Consider the following 20,625-nt stretch of genomic DNA (forward strand, 5'->3'; position numbering starts at 1 on the left):
TACAAGTAATTTAATAGAATATACTCTGTCAAACTCGTAGCACTTGTGCCCCCCCCCAAACATAAGTATTCCTAAGGCAACAAGTAGCAAAATCCCATCCCTTCACTGTCAAGGTCACTAGATACCAGAAATTGCCTTTTACTGTTAGACTTTGGAATACCCCTCTCCTGTTTCCAGCTTTCCTGATTGTAGTAACGTACTGAAATTTAAACGTAATTTGAACAAACATCTCGCTTCTCAACTCCATAGTGTCTCTTCATAACTTTATTGTAAACATGAAAGTAAATCTTTCCTAATTATCCAGATAAATATTTAGTAATTTTGATATGAATTTATCTTTTTAAATATGACCGTAAAGAAAGGAAAAGAAAGAAATAAAATTGCCTTTTCACTTGAAATGTAGAAATAGATTGCAGCTTGTTGAAAATAAAGTTAGCCCCCCCTAAAGAACATGAATGCTAAATGTTTGTCCTAGAAATAAACCAAAACTATTAGTTATATTAAAATTTAAACCATTAAACAAAAAAATATTAATTAATAAAATGTTGTTTTGCAAATATGCAAATTTACCAAGATAGACTTATAATTGATATCACATGTACATCAGCAGTATCAAAAAATATGGGGCGTCTGTTGAACGTTTTTGACTTCACTGTAAGCATAAAAAATGGGGCCCACTTTAAATTAGAATTTTTTTATTGTAGAATGTAAGGCAGCCATATTTAAAATATTAAAGGTTTTTTTTTTTTTAAAGTTCAATCAAAGGGAGATAATCCTGGAGATTTCTGGCATCCTGTGCACTTCTATGCTAAAAAAAAAAGAGGCTAAGCTGCACATGGACATATTGTTTGAGTAGAGCACTTAATAACTTCAGTTAAAATCAAAACTAATCATTGCTTCAAACAAAATCACAGCCGGCTTAACTCGGTTCAGCAAATTGCGAAGGTGATCTGGTTTTTTCATGGTAAACATCAATCATCATCATCATCACACCAATCCCTGAAGGCAGCTTCTTCTTCGGATTGCACAAAAATAAGAAGGCTGATGCCTGTAGTGGTCTCTTTCTAAAACAATTATGAGATAGTGACCAAAGATTAAAAGTTTTTGTTGTTTATTGATCCTAATGTATACAACAGTGCTCAACACAAATTAGCCGAATGCCTTATCTGTGGCGATTGTCGAGAAACTATTAATTATATTTATTGATTAGTTCATTGGGAAGTAGAGAAAAAAAAACCAGACCGACTGTTACGTCGTCCCTAAACCATGTTTATAATCTGACCTTGGATCATTTCTTTGTTTGAGAAAATCTATTATACTTCTCTTAGTCTGTCTGTGTCCCACTTTTATTCAGAAACTACTGAGACAATCTGGCAGAAAGTTTGTATGAACCTTTGCTATGATAAGGTACAGCAAACTAAGTATTATGGTATCTGTTTAATGCAGAGGTAGGGATTAATAGGGATTGATGACACTACACTCTATAACAGGCAAATGAACACATATCTAAAGAAATGGCAGAAACACTAGAGGATGACCTCCAATCTGTAGTGGAATGGGGACAAAAATGGATGGTCACATTCAATGCTGCCAAGACTAAACTGGTTTCCTTCAATAACTACAAGAAACCTTCTCTGCCACCAATAGCAATGGCCAGTGACTCCCTGTTTGAGAGTACATCTTTCAAACTGCTTGGCCTAACGTTCACAGGAAACATGAGCTGGAACAATTATATTGAAAACATTGCCAGGGCCACTGTGAAAAAGGTAGGCTCTCTCTACCGTGCTAGAAAACTACTGACACCTGAAAGTATCCTGTACCTCTATAAGGCCACCATTCGCCCATGTATGGAGTATTGTTGTCACATTTGGGCTGGTGCATCTGCTACTAGTCTCTTGCTCCTAGACAAGGTTAAAAAAAGAGTCGCCAATCTGATAGGGCCTGAACTGGCATCTAAGCTTCAGCCTCTGTCCCATCGACGAAACGTTGCATCCCTCTGCTTGTTCTACAAGTATTTTAATGGTGAATGCTCTGACGAACTGCAGACACTTGTGCCCCCACGACGTAGACACCCTCGACAAACCTGACAGGCAGCTAAATCCCACCCCCACACAGTAGAAATCCCTAGATGTAAAAGATCTTTCTACTCCAGTAGTTTCTTCCCCAGAACCGCTAGACTCTGGAATTCCATTCCAGGTTCCTGCTTCCCTAACTGTACTGACATGCAGAAGTTCAAGTGCAACGTGAACCGACATCTTGCTGTCCAAATCCCTACATAGTGCCCCAGTAGTTGCTGTCCCTGATAGTAGCCCCCTACACCAAAGTGGCAATGTGCCTTGTTGTGGGTAAAAATTTAATTAAAAAAAAAAAAAAAATACTACATTTACTCTAGAAGTTTTCTTGGAAATTACTGAGCCGATCTGAGTGAAATTTTGCATAGTCCTTTTTTATGATAAGGTGTAGCAAACGAAATATTATGGTATCCATTTGATGCACAGTTAGGAATTAATAGGGATTAATATTTAATGTAAAAATAAAGACAAATTAAACTATTGTACATTTTACACCCGCGTTGACATGTAGACACTCGGGACCCACACGTTGTAGACTCAGTTGCAAAAGGTACAAAGAATAGGAAAAAGGAAAAAATTTAAACTCCTGTTTCAAATTTTAAGAAAATAACTTTATTCCTCATTTTCCCCACCACACGTGACTTCTCATTACGTCTTTGTCTTCTCTAACATGCTGCTCATCTTTTGAACGTGCTCTCAAACGTCCTCCAGTCTATGCACACATTCTTTTTTTTTTTATAGTCTTTCTGTTTTCCCTTATGCTGACGTTATCTGGCATTTCGTATGCAATTTGCATACACGCGCCCACGCTCTGCTATACAATTTATTCAGCCATCAATTTGGCACAAAGCATTCATTCTAAGTCAACAGACTATAACTTTTGCCCATTTTTAGCAGGCTAAAAAGTATGTCAGTAATAGAGTTCACAATAATGGTGGAGTCAGGCTTTTTTTAAAAAAAAAAAGCAAACAAAAAAAACACATTAACAAAAGGGAATAAAAAATATTTAAGAATAAAAAATATTTAAGAATAAAAAATATTTAAGAATAAAAAATATTTAAGAATAAAAAAATATTTAAGAATAAGTTCAAATAAAAATTTAATTTCTTTTAATTCCATTTGAAGTTTAATAGTTTTTAGTAATGGCAGGGAATTTTTTTTTTTCAATCGAAAATGCTCCAGACTAAGCATGAAACCACTTGATGTAAAGATGATCTTTCTGCTGGTTGTCTTCCTCCTATCTATAACCTTTGTCTTTTCAAAACTAAGACCAATAAGCATCTCCTGTCTTTAGAAGAATCATCTTTCATTCCTGCTACCCCCTTACATCAAGTGGCTTCACGGTTTGTCTGGAGCAATTTTCATAAAAAAAATACAATAAAAGGCGTAGCCTTTCTTGTCTGGTTTATAACATAGCAACATTTTTTAGGGTTAATGGTGAAACAATACCTATTGAAAGCAATTTACTTAATACAAGCTGTTATTTCCCTCATAAGCGGGGAGGGGGTTTCATACCTTGATTGCATAATCTATGTCCATATCTATTACACATCTGCTTCAATTGACAAATGTTTATCGATTACATTTGAGCACTCGGTAAAGGGGATGGGATTAGAAAGCTGAAAGCTGTTGCCTACATCAGTACACCTTTTTTTTTTATCTTTCATTTACACAGAAAAAAAAGCAGGGAGAAGTGGATACGTGCTTTTGTTTATAAGTAAACAAAAAACAAATAGCTTTAATAGAAATTTAAATTTTGCTTGAATAGTTCCATTGAGGAAAACGTGCGTGTGGGGAAGCGATACTGGAAAATTGTTGTGGCTATCTATTATTGACGAGAGTTGTCTGTTTTGTCTCTATGTCCAGCCAAAGCTCAAAAACTACAAAACAAACACCCCAAAAATTGATATATTCTTAATTAGCATTGCTCTGGATGAATAATATTTAAAATAAGGTTTATATCAGAGTGGATCATGGTTCAGCTTAGTGTGTGTAGGGAAAATTGTGGAAACCAAGAAAATGGCTTATCGTTAAAGCGTCCACATGTGTGTACATTATGTGGAATCGAGTGAGAGGGGTGGAGAAAGAATCAAGATGGTGGCACCCACAACTTTTATGACTAGCAATTTTGCAAAGTGACACAAAATCTCACTGCACATGTGCAAAATCTTGTTGCTCGACTGCATAAAAGGAGGCCACTGGGAGAATGCAGACACGAAAATTGTACAAGAATCCTTGGAGATGGTTGTTGTATATTACTGAGTCATTTTGTTGTCTTGCCTTTTTTTAATTTTTTTCTTCCTTTTTTTGTGTTACAGTGTGAAAAGACAATCTATCCAGGCATTACCTTCTTCAGGAAGGGGACTTGATTTATTGAGTAATTTTTTCGAATAACTTCTGTCTTTAATCGGGTGTAGAAATGCTGGAAAGCCTTTACTCAAATAGTTTCTTTCATCAAACTAAATGTTGGAATTCCCTCCAGAGTCCCTACTTTCTTGACTGTACTGACATGCAAAAGTTCAAGTGTAATGTGAACAGGCATCTCTGCTCAACTCCCTACCTAGTATCCCTGTCAATTTAGTTCAAAATAGTAGCCTCTTACATCCAAGTGGCACTGTGATTTGTTTGAGATGAAAAAGCAGTAAAAATAATATTACAGAATTACCGCAGCATAGCAGCTGTATTAGACATTACAGTGCTCATATATTTTTATTGCTATTGTTATATAAAAGACGGCCATCTTTGAGTGATTAGGGTTTTTGTAAGAGTTCCATTAAAGGGAGATAATCCTGAAAGTTTAACTAAATAAATTTACCATCCTCATCGGTTGGTTTATTCACTGGGAACAACAAAGTGATTCCTATCTATTTGTCTCCCCATGAAAGCAGGATAAAACACGAGGTCAGTTTTTAATGTGAGGAAAATCCATCTCCCTTAAAATGGGGTAGTCTAGATTGTGACAAAAATTGTCTCAGTCTAGAAAGATGAGTTGATATTACTCTATGTTCCTAGCTAAAAATACTCTATTCTATCATGCTCGACTGAGCTCCACTATCTGGTAAGAAATTTATATCAAGAATTCATCTTTTTACCACAACTACAAAGAACTTATGTATAGCATAATTATGTCGACACACCAGTTCTTATTAGATCACCAAAGTTTGGTAACACTGAGCTTGGTCAGTACCTGATCGGTGACGATTTGGGGATACTAGGCTCGGTATATATTCAGCTTAGCGGTACATATAATAGCTCAAGGAGATGAACACCACTGCTTTGCAGTTTCAAATCACCCTTGAGCAAAGTGTAGCACCTGTTAGCCTTCCTCTAATATTCCAGAGGGTTACCATGCAGTAATAGAGTTCCTTAGCTGTTTTTTAAAATTTTTTTATTACATTTTCACCCCAAACAAGGCACATTGCCACTTTGATGTAGGGGGCTACTATCAGGGACATAATCTACAGTGGGAAGTTGGGCAGCAAGATGTTGGTTCACGTTACACTTGGACTTCTGCATGTTAGTACAGTTGGGGAAGCAGGGACCCGGAAGGGAATTCCAAAGTCTAGCGGTTCTAGGGAAGAAACTACTGGAGTAGAAGGCTCTCTTACATTTATGGATCTCTACTGTGAAGGGGTGGGATTTAGCTGCTTGTCGGGGGGTATTTACATTAAGGGGGTACGAGTGCTTGCAGTTCGTCAGAGCATTCAAAGTGTGGCACCTGTTAGCCTTCCTCTGATATTCTAAAGGGCTACCATACAGAAGTAGATAGAGTTCCTTAGCTGTGGTGAAAGAAATACATCTAGGAAACGAGAGCTCTATTAAAAAAACAAACTGGATAGCAGGAGTCCATTGGTGATGGTGTCACTTCCAAAACATCTGTTTTCAATTTGTGATGAGCCAGTACGGAAGTAGTAATGCTTAGAAAACGGTCATGAGAATGCACATGTCAGTGCTCAATCTGGTTTCCATTCTTCCTTAATGTGCAGAAAAAGGAATTTCCATAAATAGAACTTCTTAAGTGTTCATGAGGGAAGAGAGGAAAAAGAAAAAGAATAATGGTTATCACTCACGGCAGTACGACTGCGACAACCGTCAAGTTAACTGGAAAATAAATGGAAACCAAACAATGTCGTATATACAACTCAACACAGTCCCAAACAAAACCGGCCACATGCTATGACACGATGCTGAACAACTCTGTTGATTCAAACCCAAACACCTCCATGGACACGATCCCAAACAACTATCAATTCTACATGACACGTTACCAGAGCAACCATGGCAGTTACTCTGAATGACTCTGATAACGGCTTTTTATAGGATGACCTCATTTTCACCATAGGTAGGCCCACTAAGACATTCACAGACAATTCTTAAGCTCTTCTGTGCACGATCGTCACATCAAGAATTTCCCATTTCTAAAGGAACCCCATTCCTTGCAGACTACAACATGGTCATCCTCAAACATTTGTCATAAACCGTCCCTCATTGGTGTTAAAATGATTTGGGTTAATCTTGTGCGATCAATACGTATTTCACTATAAAACAAGTAGAGGACGACATCAGAAGAGAGGTACTTTCCATTGTGGTAGAATGAGCCAAACATCGTTATTGGTTGAAACGCTCGTCTTTTTAACGCATATGTTTCCTTGTGTCTATAAAGAGGTTTTGTCTTATAGTCTTAAACTATATCCGATGGTGAGGCCCAAGCTTGTGGGCTTTGGGGAGTGTGGAGCCACCCTTTAATCGCCATTGCTCCCAGGTCCACTCTGGCCCGGAGTAGTAGTATCTGTTAGGGTCCCAACTATGGGCTAAATAGAAAATGACTTAAAAAAAAAATTCTATTAAAATATTTTTCTTCAAAATAACTGGATTCGGCATTAAATAACCTGAAAAGGCTTGATGTGCCATAGAATTAAAAACAACCAACTATAGTCTGTCATGTTTAAAATAGAATTTTCATTGGTCTGTCATGTTTTAAAGGCACAGATTGAAACACATGTGCTTCATACTTATGCCCAACATCTAGCCAGGATCAAAGTGTAGTATTTGGTTGTATGTTTCTGAATTTTTTAGCTGAGAATTAATAATTTGGATTCTTCAGACTAATGTTCATCGTCAGTTATTTTCACAACATTTCGGTTCATGTAACTTCCAGCCTTTTTTAGCTGTATTTTACTGTCAAACTTGGAAATTTGCATGAACCTATGGCGTAGTGGATAAAGTACTAGGTAAAATTTGGTTGTCAAGTTACTCTTCTGGAGTTGAGGGATCAATCCTCAGTGAGGATGACATTCAAAATACAATTGCGAATTATTTATGGCTAATAGGGCGAGAACGTGCTACCCCTGTGGATTACAATAAAGGGTTCCGTTCAAAATTCTGTTCAGAATTCTGAGTTAAACTAGATACACCTGAAGAAGGTTGGAGGTTACATTCCCGAAACGTTGTGCGAATAATTCTCAAGATGAAAACAGTAGTTCACAGAATCCAAATAATGATAATCCTTATCTAAAAAATTCAGAAATGTAACATCTACACCTGTTTACTTTTCGTTTCGATGAACGTTTTGAGAGATTGAAGATATAAAATGTAACGTGATAGAGGAAGGCAGCTTATCAGCAGCGACTTCATATGATCGCAAATGATGATATATGAAGAAAATTCGTTTGTCACAGCTGTCGTCTTCTAAATTACAACCACATTGTAAAAAGCATACGGTAGCAAAGAAAACTGGCACGAAAATTTAGATTTTGTGGTCTTTGTGAGCCATAAAACATCAATATGAAGACATAAATTGGATGAAAATGCTTCTTTTTTTTTTTACATAGGGGTCACCACTTATTAAGGCCTGGAGGCCACTCAGGGATAAGGGTTATTGCATGTACAGTAATCAATGAGATAGTATTGTAGTAATCATTAGTATTGGAGATTTGATAGAGTGTCTTACTTAAGGGGGGGCGGTTTTTCAGGAATTTGTTTATGTTGGACTTGAAGACATCCAAGTTGTAGTCAGGTGGGAAACAGGCGAACGGAAGAGAGTTCCACAATCATGCACTTCTGAGAAAGAAGCTCTGCTCATGGAATCTACATTTGGATTTAGGCACAGATAAAGAGTGGGGAAAATTATTGACAGTAGTTTCAGCCAGACGGGTGTTTCTCGTGAAAGATTGGCGAGGGGGACGAGAGATTGGAGCTCAGACGAGCACTTGCCATGTATAAATCAACAAAATACAATTATTTATTAGAATTACAACTTATTAACGAATTACAACTTATCAACGAATTACTTCATAATGAGAATGTAGTTAATTGTATTGGCTGAAGGAAATGCCCATTGGATGTTGTTTTTCAATGTTAAATGGCTGAATGCAAGGGACATAACTCTGCTTTCCAAAATACACATTATTTCAAAAAAGACAGCAAAGAACAAAGAGTTACTTCCAAAGCGTTTAATCATTATTATTAGATGGAAAATGTTGTCCTGTGTATAAACTTCAGATATCAAATAAAGCACCATTTGTGAGCTATGGGGAATGTTGAGTTGTCTCTTAGTTACCTTTTCTCCCAGGTCCACTTTGGCCCGGAGTGGTAATACCTGTTAGGGCATCTGGTGCTGCCAGAAGATAATGTCTTGCACCAAACATTAGTGTTATTGATTTTCCTTTTGCAAAACTCCGTCATGTTCTGCAAAGTCAAAAACAAAAACAGCAAATTTCTTCTACAAAACAATTAAAACAAACATCATGAATAAATATTTGAAGATATAAAAAAATTTGGAGAATACAACCTTTTTCCAAAATTACTGGATTCGGCAATAAATAACCCAAAAAGGGTTGATATGCCATGAAACAAAACAAGCAAACCAAACACAGTGAATAAATATTTAAAAATATAAAGAACTTTAGACATAAAACTTTTTTTCAAAATTACTCGATTCAGCATTAAATAATCTGAAAAGGGTTGATATGCCGTTAAACAAAACCAACTATTTTTCATTTTGATTGGTTGAAAATTGCTTCCATTTAACAGATTTAAGTTGTATTAATTAAAAATAGTTAAGATATGAAGATATTTGATTTTTGATCTATAATGTTGGTTCATCACAATAGATCGTCCCTCAGTACCAACATGCTGCTTGTTGGTTCAGCATCGAGTGTGGCTGGAATGTGATCAATGGAGATTGTTGGTAAGAAGATGGTTGATAGAATGATGTGAGATTTGTAATTTTCTATATTAATGGCAAGAACAGGTGAGATGTTGAAAGATTGGTCGTCAGAGTAACAAGGATAAGTTGTCTATACAGCATAATCACGTTGACCCACTGGTTCTCATTAGATCACCAAAGTTAAGCAATGTTGAGCCTGGTCAGTACCAGATGGGTGATCATTTTGGAATACCAAGTGCTGTATGTAGGAGAATGTCGACACCTTCCTACAAAAACTGCAAAATCCTAACGTCATCATCTCCTCTGACTGGGATATACTTGTGACTAGAGACTGTGCGTGAATTTGACATTCGTTAGATACTTCCTCCTTGGCAAAGGGAGGGGGGTTCAACCCACAGAGGATAAATGCTGCTGCCTTTTTTTTTTTTTTTTTTTTTGCAAAGATAAATCGTCTTAGTGTAATGGAATAGTATTGGCACAAGATGATCTCCCGCTGCGTTGCTTCTGCTGAGCAACACTGAACATGACTGTGTCACGTGACAGTTCTGCCGATTGGCCCAGTTACTAAAACTCCTCATGCAGACGTAGTTGTAGACGTTTCTGAATTTTTGAGATGAGGATTGGTTATTCGTTTTATTTGGATTCATCGGACTACTGTTCTCATCTTGGGTGTCATTTTCACAAAGTTTCGGTTGCTGTAACCGCCGACCTTCTTTAGGTGTATTGTCGAATTCTGCAAGAACTCGTGGCACAGTGGTTAGAGCACATGGAAAAATTAATTGTAAAAGTGACCTTCTCCTGAAGGTTGAAGGTTCAATTCTCAGTGTGGGCAACTGAAAAATACAATTGCAAATTACTTAGAACCTTTATCCAGTTATGGCTGATGGAACAAGAGCATGCTACCCCTGTAAAGTAAATAAAGGGCTCAGTTCGATAGAAAAAAATTGTTGAGTTTTACCAGATACACTTAAAGGTCAGACATCATATAAATTGAAATGTTGTGACAATCAAAATAAGAACAGTAGTTGTAAACCTTCAACTTTCAGGAAATAAGGGCATAAAATGGTTGTTGGATTCAGAAAACTTTTAATTTCTATTTTTGCTATGGTGAGTATGTTCTCTAATGCTAGTGCAATTATAGCGATTAGTGATCGTATCCTAGCGTAGCCAATTCAACTTGTAAGCAGTTTGAAGTAATGTTGATTTATACCAGGTAAGAAACAAAATAAATGGCCAAAAAGAGTTGTATATAAAAACAGAAATTGACTGAAAATAAAATGAAATGGAAAATCAGCTTAAATCTACTTAATAAACTGAAACGAAATGAAAATTTGTAATTATTTATAAAATATATCTTTTATTCAAAAGAAAATTTTTATTTTTTTTATTAAAAAAAACATTTTTAATTATTCTTCAAAATTTCATTGATATATGTTGTGGTGTTAGTTGTTGAATTATTGACAAGGGAGACACAGTAAAAATTAAATAAATATGTGTTAACAAAGATATATAAAAGACGTAATTTGAGCAATATCTTTGTTCACTGCTAGACTAGTGGTGAGGACCATACTCTCCGCATGTCTGGCTTTGACTCCTTTGGTCAACTGGTTTTGATTATCTGGGAGTGATATCATGGACAGAAGTGACATCATGAAATAGTTCATTATTCCAAGTAGTAGGGGTGCATTCCCAACAATACATAAAAATAATTTAAAAAATTATATTAAAAGTACAAAGAAGTTTTTAAAAAATTACAAAACACTTTGATGGTTTCATATTTCGTTTCGATTTTATTTTCCATTTTTACATAAAACTCTATTCGCCCTCCATTTTGTTTCTAGGCTGAGACGTCAACATTTACCACAGTTCAGAATCACAAAAAGAAAGCAAACCTGTACGGCAATCACCATAATAACAGAGAGGGCCTTCGATGGTTCGACCATGCCTCTCGCTGTGATGCAGGGGTCTTTATCCACGAGGCTATCTCCCCACGTCCTCTACCCGGCTGGAAAAAACGTGTCGGTGGCCAGCTAAGAACGTGGCTTGGGATTATCAAAACCGACGCTGAGCTTATTTCGGGCCCGCTCATCTATGGCCTGTCTCGTTGGAGACGTGACTGGCTGTTGCTCACTCGGGATCTTGCCTCCGATCGCCGGGCTTGGGCCGCAGTGGCACGAGATGTGCATCTTCATGAAGCCGACTCAACTCCTCCAGGGTGAATGTCGTTTCAAGTACAAGTACAAGAGGGCCCATTGGATGTCACTAAACAAAATGAGATCTAAAAATTAGTGATGAATCAGAAATCTTAAAATTCAGATTTTGTGAGGGTATCAGAATTGGAAAAATTCCAGCCTAAATGATTCTTTTACTTATTTTTTTGTTTAAAATTTTTCTATTTTTGGCACAAATCAAAATGATAAAATGAAAATTTTGTGAACGAGTTTATCAAAATCTTGCATAAAATACATAAAAGCAAAAACATCAGGAAGTTCATTAAATTAAAAAGAAACAAGTGAAGCATGCATGGTACCTCGTGATTGCACAGTGAACGAAGGACGAAGCATAAAAAAATGACGAAGTTCAGCATTGCCCCCCCCCCCCCGATTTAGCCCCAAAAGTCCTCAGGGAACATAAATCCTGGTGAAAATAAACTAATGGTGTAGTTTTATGCCTTAACATATGTAAATTTAAGTTCTGCACCATGAAAAAATAGAAATGACCAAGTCCATCATCCCCCTCCCCCCATTTAGTCCTCAAAATCCCCAAACCTTAACATATTTAAAATTGAGTTCAGCACCATGCAAAACTGCTAAATAGACATACACAGAAAATTTGGAACAAATATAGTAAAATAGTACCAAAAATGGAGTGTTTTTATTAGCCCTAAAAAAAGTGCCTGGGGCACACCCAAGAGTTATCGCAAAGTATAGACAAACAAAATTATAAAAAGAACTCAGTTACAACTTTTCAGAAAGTTTTATAAAAATCCAAGGCATCCATTCTTTTTCAATAAGTGTCAATTTTAGCCATTTTAACCAGAGTTTTTTCAGAAAATTCGTTCTGTTACTTTTTTTTTTACTCCTATCATGTTTAATGTTTGTGCAAAATTTCAAAAAATTCCAAGGCAAAGTTATTGAGAAAAGTGCAAACAGACAAGGGTAAATTTACAGGTCCACCCTCCTTTTGCTGGGTGACCAAAAATGATAAATAAAAAAAGAAAAAACATCAAAAAGTTTGGCAAATAATAAAAAAAAATATATCTACATTTAAAATTGATGAGAATTCTCAGCTGAATCTGTTATTTAAGCGATTTTAGAATCTGAATCAGAAATATAGAACAGAATCGGTGATTGTATCGGAATCAGAAAAAAATATTGGAATCATCCCATATACTACTAAAAATAGTAACAACTGTCTTTGATAAACGTATTTGCAGATGCCGTATCACCGTATTGCTCAAGAAACGATGATGGCATTTAGATAATTAACCACCTGTTGCTCCCATCTCGTTTTAGAGACAAGAAAAAAAAATAACTTCTAAAACTCTTGATCTTCTAATATATGAGAAATTTAAAGACAGAAATGATTTTTTTATTCAAAAGTTTAAAGGCTTTAAAATTTCTTTTAAATTTTCAAATGTCACAAAGTAATTTTTTTTTTTAAACTATTAACAAAAGATTAAAATTGCTGATTTGTTTATGAAGACAGAAATGCATTCTGGTCGATTTAATTGTGTAATTTAAATTCTTTTTTTTTTTTTTTTTTTTTTTTAGATAGGATTTAAAAAATTTCATCTTTGATTTAAACTAAAAAGAAAACTGTTAATTATTACTGTTACATACCAGTGATTGGAAACTGTTTATGAATTTGATATTCCTTCAGAGGCAGCTGATTCAACCTGCCTAGAATTAATGTCATACAACAATACAACCACATCAGCACATGAGCAGTTCTTTTAACGCATGGAATAAACAGACACAGTTCTTTTAACACATAAACACTTGGATCTTTTAACACATAGAATAAACATGTCATGCAGTTTGTTTAACGCATAGAATAAACCCCTGCAGTTCTTTCAATCCATAGAATAGACACAGTTCTTTTAACGCATAGAATAAACAAATGCAGTTCTTTTTAGCACATAGAATAAACATGAGCAGTTCTTTTGATGCATGAAATAAATACAAGTAGTTCTTTTGACTCATGAGATATACACATGGAATAAATATAGTTTTTTTAACGCATATAATAAATGTGTGCAGTCTGTTTGACAAATTTGTTTTGAGTGGTGGTGGTGGTGGTGTATGCTCTCTAATTGGTGTTCTGTGACAATCATGCAACAAAAGTTAATAGACCAGAAATTGAAAAAAATCAAATACAAGTATTTTAATGGAATGAGCTCTGATTAACTCCTATCATTTGTGCCCCTTTGAAATACATACTCCTGATCTACTCGACAAGCAGCAAAATCCCACCCCTTTGGTGTTGAGGTTCCGAGATGTTTGAAAAGCCTTCTACTCTGATAGTTTCTTATCTTGCATTACTAAATTTTGGAATTCCTTCCCTGGTTCCTGCTGTCCTGACTACTGACATGCAGCAGTTTATACATAATATGAACATCTCGCTACTCAAATCCCTACAATCTCCTGTTATGATCTCAAATAGTAACACCTTGCATCCAAGTGGCAATACACCTTGTTTGGGGTTAAAAACGATAAAAAAAAAATAAATAAATGACTTTGAAATACAAGAAAATTTAATTTTCTACCAACTTGTAAAGTTTTATATAGGCACCGCCAAAAATGGCCGCAAAATCAAGTTGTTGTTGTTTTTTAAAACGAAATTACATTTATTAAAATCCATTATTTCTGAGTAACTTTTTTTTTTCCAGAAAGATAAAACCCTGAATTTTATCATATAGAAAACAGAATAATGTAAAACTTTTTCTACTATTTTTAATTCAATTTTAAATGTTAAATTTTCCCAAAAAGTTAACAATTGACATTTTTTGTCTTGCACAAAAAACGTACTTAAATATTTAAAAAAAAAAAAAGGGTTTTTGAAATAATTAATGAATTTATTTGTCTAACTAAGATTTAGGATGATTTTCTAAGAGAATATGCAAAAATATTATAATATAAGTACCTGAATTTCAAATAATTCCACTTATTCATATAGGTAACCAGATATTTCGCGTTGACGTAGAGTTCAGATCGACTCTGTTTACGTTTTCGTTTGATGATAAAAAAACTATGGAAGACCAAACAGGCCAAAAAAAACTTATTTTTCAGTGACGAAAATTTCAATGTATTATTAAGCTGAGGCTGGCCAGTACCAGATGGGTGACCATTTGTATACGTTTGGTTTTTAATGTGTATGTGTGTGGGGGCCAGGCTCCCCAAAATGGGGGGGGGCAATTTAAAGCAGAATAATAAAAAATTATTTCAGCGCGTTTGGTCCACCGTAGTCGAAAGGCGGCAAACGTTTTCAAACGGGATCGAAAAAAATGATGCTATTTTTAACACAAAGGGCACAATATTTATCGAATTTTTTTTTTTGGTATCGATTATTCAAAGCATGCCCTGTTTAATAATGGTCATGCATTATTCGGCTCGCTAAAAAAAAATTGTTAATTTATTTATCAAAAATTTTAAAATAGCTTTTTTCGTATAAATATTAAAAAAAATTTTTTGTTGTTTTGCTTAACTTAAATTAATTATTTTACTTAACATATTCACCGAATTTCACACTTCAAAACTCAAAAGCGGGATAATTAAACACAATCGAAGTTCTGATATTCAGACGTCAAAATAAGGTATGCAAACAATTTTTTTTTTTTTTTGTTTTTGAATCTATAATTCTGTCCCTTACAACAACACAATATGTTGATTTCAGTTTCAGATGATTATTTTAAGCATATTTGTTCCCACTTCAAAACAAGGGGGGGTTTTGTAAGCCAAAAAAAATATATAAATATCGTTTATGAAAAATAAGTACATTGTTATAAAGTTCATTCTTCTCCTAATAATCGCTGAAAATTTCGTATTGATCGGATAATTACCTGATTTTTGGTAGATTTTTAAAAAGACGGTCCGTCAAAAAGTACTGACCTGCCCCCCTCCCCCAGTTTTGGCGGTGCCTAGTTTTATAAGTTCTGAAATTTTTTGCAAGTTTTTTTTTTTTTTTATTTAGAATTTGTTTTTTTATCGTTTTTATGGCTTTATCAAAAAAGAATGGCTGTACACGTTCTAGATACAACTTGATTTGAAATGATGAAAAACTTTAAAACAGTTTCATGAAGTAAAAATTATACAGATCGGTTGGAAATGAAATTTTAATGTGTCTGCTGATGTTTATTAATGGTCAGTTTTATTTTAATTTCGGTTTCTCAGCTTTTAACTAGAAGACGTAACGGCTAAAAACAAAAATGGTGATGACCATATTTGATTGTAACTCAGAAAATCTTCTATTAAAATAAAAAGAATATATACACAATTTCAGAACTTAAATATTGTATAGGTCGGTAGAATATAAAATTGTCTTGCATTTGGTAAAAATTATTTGTTTTTTTTTTTTTTTTTTTTTTTTTTTTTTTTTTTTTTTTTTTTTTTTTTGGTGTCTCGGCTGTTACCTCCCATATTTTCCCATTCGGTTTCTTTTTCTTTTTTCTTTTTACTTTAAATTTTTGAATGTTGGAGATATGCATTCTACTGAATGCCATTCTGGTTTTGAATTAAAGTTTGCTTTATTGCCTGCATCTGATATGATTTTGCTGATAAGCAAGAATTTTTAATAAATCACTTCAAATGTTATCTGATAAATCCAGTCAGCAAAGGTGGGTGTGGATGTGGGATGGGTAACGCTAGAAACAAAATAATCAAAAAAGCTGTTGCCATCACATAATTAGTTGAGACTGACTGGCTGGCCAATAAAGAGGTCTGTGGAATCGGTCAACTAAGCACTTATAAAATGCTGAAATCTCTGACTCCAGCCTAAGAGATCTTCCACTCATAATAATTTCTCCATGCTTCTAGTGGTACTGACCCTGGTGTTGCCCGTGAGTTTTTTTGGGTTTTTTTTCGCTTTTATTTTTGTTTTACGCCTTACAACCCCCCCTTGCTTTGTTTTTTTTTTTTTTTTTTTTTTTTTTGGCGTAGTTAAATTTTGTAAGAAAACAGTTACAGTTTCAGAAAGATAATTCAGTTCAAAGGATCAGTTTTACAAAATGTTAAAATTTAAATTCCATAAATACTTACATGTTTGTTAATTAATTTTACAAATAACTATCGCTAAAAGTTCTCTGCTTGAAATACGTGAAACATTTTTAAAAAATTAGAGCACTGTAATCATATTTGAGCTGGTGAATTTCTGTCCCATTTGAGAATTTTTAATAAAATTGCAGAAATGTAATTTGATTGACACCCTCCCCCGTTTTTCTTGGTTTCAACCTCTCTTGCACAATGTTGCTAGTCTCAGTCTTTTCTGTAAATACTGTTATGTCATGTGTTTTTTTTAGAATTGTCTGATCTATCCCTGCATCCTTTATTTCAGCTCGTTTGACTCCTTGGTCTAGTGGTCTTCATCAATTCATTGTTTTGATAATTCTTTGTAATACAGCTTTCTATTCCAGTAGATTTTTTACAAAAACTGCAAGATTGTGACACACTCTTCCTGCTGACTGTTTTCCTCCTACCTATAGCTTTGGTCTTTTCAAGACTAAGTCTGATAAACATCACCTGTCTTAGTTCTTTTGTTCTTACCTGTATAAGAGCCAAGTACATCCAAGGATGGAGTACTGTTGCCACATCTGGGCAGGAGCTGCTGTTTATCCTGCCTTGACAGAGTTCAAAATAGACCTCGTAGCCTACTAGGGGATGATGCCTTTTTATCTTCCCTGCAACCTCTTTCCCACAGAAGAGACATTGTGAGCCTGTCTCTGCTTTATCGTTATTTTCATGACAAGTGCTCATCTGAGCTTCAATCTATGGTCGCCCCCCCCCACCTTGCCTGATTTGCATGAAAAACACCTGTCTAGCTGAAACCACTATCAATAATTTCCCCCACTCTTTATCTGTGCCTTCCATGAACAAAGTTTCTTTCTTAGAACTGCACGCCTGTGGAACTCTTCCGTTTGCCTTTCCAGCTGACTACAATATGATCATCTTCAAGTCCAATGTATACAAGTTCTTGACGAGCTGTTGCCTTAAGTAATCCAATTTACCAAATTTCCACTATAAACCTTTACTACGATATGTTTCTCATTGACACCGTACACTCATTAATCCTTATCCTTGAGTGGCCTCTGGGCCTTGATAAGTGGTGACTCCTTTGTAAAAAAAAAAAGAATTTTAAAAAAACTTATATCGAACAATCATATGCAACTTGAACGCCAGCAAACTCCATCATGTCCTGGTCCGGTCAGTAATGCTGCTAAAGAAGAAAAAACACAACCTTGGCGGAAACCAGTTGAAAAACTCCGATTCATCTTCGCAACAACCGACTTTTGTTTAGTCGTGCACGTAATCGGCCTTTAGGTAATTTTTAGTTTTGGCATCATCCTGAGTATTCGTTTGGGAGGAGCTGGATCTTTCCTACATTTAAAAACTGACCTTGTGTCTAACTCTTCCCTCGTGGGGAGACAAGTAAACGGGAAACTCACTTTGACAGCAATCCACTTATTTGTTTCGATTGATTTGCTATACCGTGTAAACATATTGATTTTAAATCGAATTATCGCGTAGAATAAATGGGTTATGTTCGCCATGTGCATATTTTTTTGCTGGGATTTTATTTTTAGCCAAAACAAACATTTCTTGATAAATAAAAGCAAATATGTGCTTCTTATTTGTTACAGTCAAACAATGAAATATATATATACTTGTTTTTTTTTTACTTGGGAGTCACCACTTCTGAAGGCCCAAAAGCCACTCGAGGATAAGAGTTAATGACTGTAATGTGGTAGTGTAGTAATCATTAATGGTATAAATTGGGTAGAATTTGATTATTTATGGGGACAGCTCAACGAGAACTTGTTTACATTGGATTTGAAGGCTACCATGTTGTAGTCAACAGGGAAGCAGGCCAGCAGAACAGTTTTGGGAAAGAAGCTTTGTTCATGAATCTGTGTTGAAATTTAGTTACAGTTAGAGTGGGGGAAATAGTATACAGTGGTTCTAGCTAGTCGGGTGTTTTTTTTATGAAAGTTTGGAAAGAGGGACCATAGATTGGAGTTTAGTCGAGCATTTGCCTGTAGAAAACGTGAAACTTGCCGTATATATAAGTAAAAAAAAAAAAATTAAAGGAATCTATCATAATAAAGCTTCTATTTCATTAACTGTTACAGCAAAATGTAGGGGAGGATGCCACATTTTTCTCCATACTACTCCACTTCTCCTTCATCTAAACCTTATAATGTCAAGTGCTTAGTGGTTTGTGGTTGGTTGTTCATCTGTCAAAACGACGAAGACCATCTGATCATCCTAGGGATGATGGGTGACATGCGCTGAGAGTTTGTTTAAAGTGAACCTGATTTGCACGGAGCAAGCTTCACTCTCTCATCCCTACTAAGCTAGGGTCGAGATAGCTGAATGCCAGATGAGATGCAGAAATGGTCGGAAGTATCGGCATCCTCCTACATGCAATACCTAGTATTCCTAAATGGACACCCATCTTGTACTGGCCTGACTTGATGTTGCTTAACTTCAATGATCTAACAAGAACCGTTGTATTGATGCAATTATGTCATATATGGGTTTAGTAAAGAAGGCATCAATATCAGTTTTTAAGTTTTTAGTTTGACTCAACTGAGGATTGAACTCTGCTATCCAGGCTCATTAGCTAGCACTCTTACCATTATCTCAAAGAAATAAATGTGGAATATTCGCAAGAATGCTAAGAACGGCATTAATATCTGGAGACTGAGCAATTCTATAGACAACATTTTTAGAGCGTTTTTATTATTTATCTTCAGAATATTCCGAACGTATGTATGGTCTGTTTTATTATACGGTTGTAAGTACTGGACAATCACCAACATCACGAGGAAAAGACTAGACGCAACTGAAACTTGGTTCCTGGGGAGAATTTTGAAGATATCCTGGACAGAAAAGAAAACAAATCAAAAGGTATTAGAAATGGCAAACACAGAAATGTCTATAATAAGAATAGTATGAAAAAAAAAAAGAAAAAAAAAAAGAGATTCGTGTCTACAGAAAAAGCGGAATAGAACAGATTAGTTTGACAGGAAAGATTGTGGATAGAAGAAACATACGATGACAGTCTGAACACCTGGGCAACATTAAAAATGATGAGCAACAATGAATTCATAAATGTCTCAATGGAGAGAGATGGAGAACCATAGACATTAATATTTGTACCAGGCAGGACACCATTGGATATTCATTCCAATGTTGACGCACAGATTCTTGTTAGATCATTGAAGTTAAGCAATGTTGAACTAGGTCAATACTGGATAAGTGACCATTTGGAAATACCAGGCGCTGTATGTAAAAGGATGTTGACACCTCCCTGTTATAATCTCATCTGACGGGGATATCTGACATGTGACTGGGGACTGAATTTTTACTCTCATGAAACTTCTTCTTTCAGAGAAAGCTGGTTCAACCGTACCTAAAAAGTGGTAGTTGGAAGGCAGGCTCGAACCTGTACCGCGAAGGAGGAAAAGAATGGGGGAAAAAACCTGATGAGAATGCGTTTACTTTGATGAAAATAGCAAGTGAATCACAAACTACAAATTAACAACAAAAAATTCCAATAAATTTTAAGTTTTTTTTTTTTTTTTTTTTTTTTTTAGGAGGGAGACGCGGGGGGGGGGTGCAAGTGTGAAAAAAAAAAAACAAACAAAAAAGCTGTATTCTAGGTCGGCAGTATTTTTGTCTGAGCAGTCGCTTGAGATGTTGGAAATTTTCTATTTCTATGTCTATCTTTGTAGCCATGTCAATAGTAAGGCTGCTGGAGGTAAATGTTTTACTGGGCTGATGTTATTCGCCTGATAGTCAGGGACCCGAACCTTGGGTTAACCACCAAGGAGGCTGTCCTATCAGCAGATGCAAAGTACTGGGGCTACTGTATTGCCATTTGGTAAATGGATTCTGGACCGTGCAGTAGCTTCTGGTGGGGCCTCTCAATGCCATATTAAAGGGTAATTGTTATGGCTTTACCTTATCATGGTTTACAAAATAATTATGCATAAAAATTTGTGGAGCATCAAGTCTTAGTACAATCTTTGTAAATCCAAAAAGTATTTGTACAGTATAGTAAAATCCTTAGAAAACTAATATAATCTTGTGATTTGAAAATAGAAAGATCCAGGTAGGAGTTTTCTAAACAGGAAGGAAATTAGTGAAATTCTGAAAACTTGTTGGT

General features: G+C 35.4%; 1 protein-coding gene across 2 annotated transcripts in view; it reads left to right on the top strand.

Annotated features, from left to right (window-relative positions):
• LOC145241967 (solute carrier family 68 member 1-like) overlaps positions 1 to 20,625 on the top strand; it is a 90,277-nt gene that overhangs the window by 6,744 nt on the left and 62,908 nt on the right. Inside the window, exon 1 of one of the 2 annotated variants that reach the window (XM_080104836.1) lies at positions 16,140 to 16,297. The exons of the other annotated variant lie outside the window; for it this stretch is intronic. The gene's annotated coding sequence lies outside the window, so the exon portion shown is untranslated. Of the gene's footprint in view, positions 1 to 16,139; positions 16,298 to 20,625 lie in introns of those variants that run through there. 2 annotated transcript variants of the gene reach the window in all.

This window comes from Euprymna scolopes, chromosome 21 (assembly GCF_053919585.1).
Source record: "Euprymna scolopes isolate OS-2025 chromosome 21, ASM5391958v1, whole genome shotgun sequence".
Lineage (NCBI taxonomy): Eukaryota > Metazoa > Mollusca > Cephalopoda > Sepiida > Sepiolidae > Euprymna > Euprymna scolopes.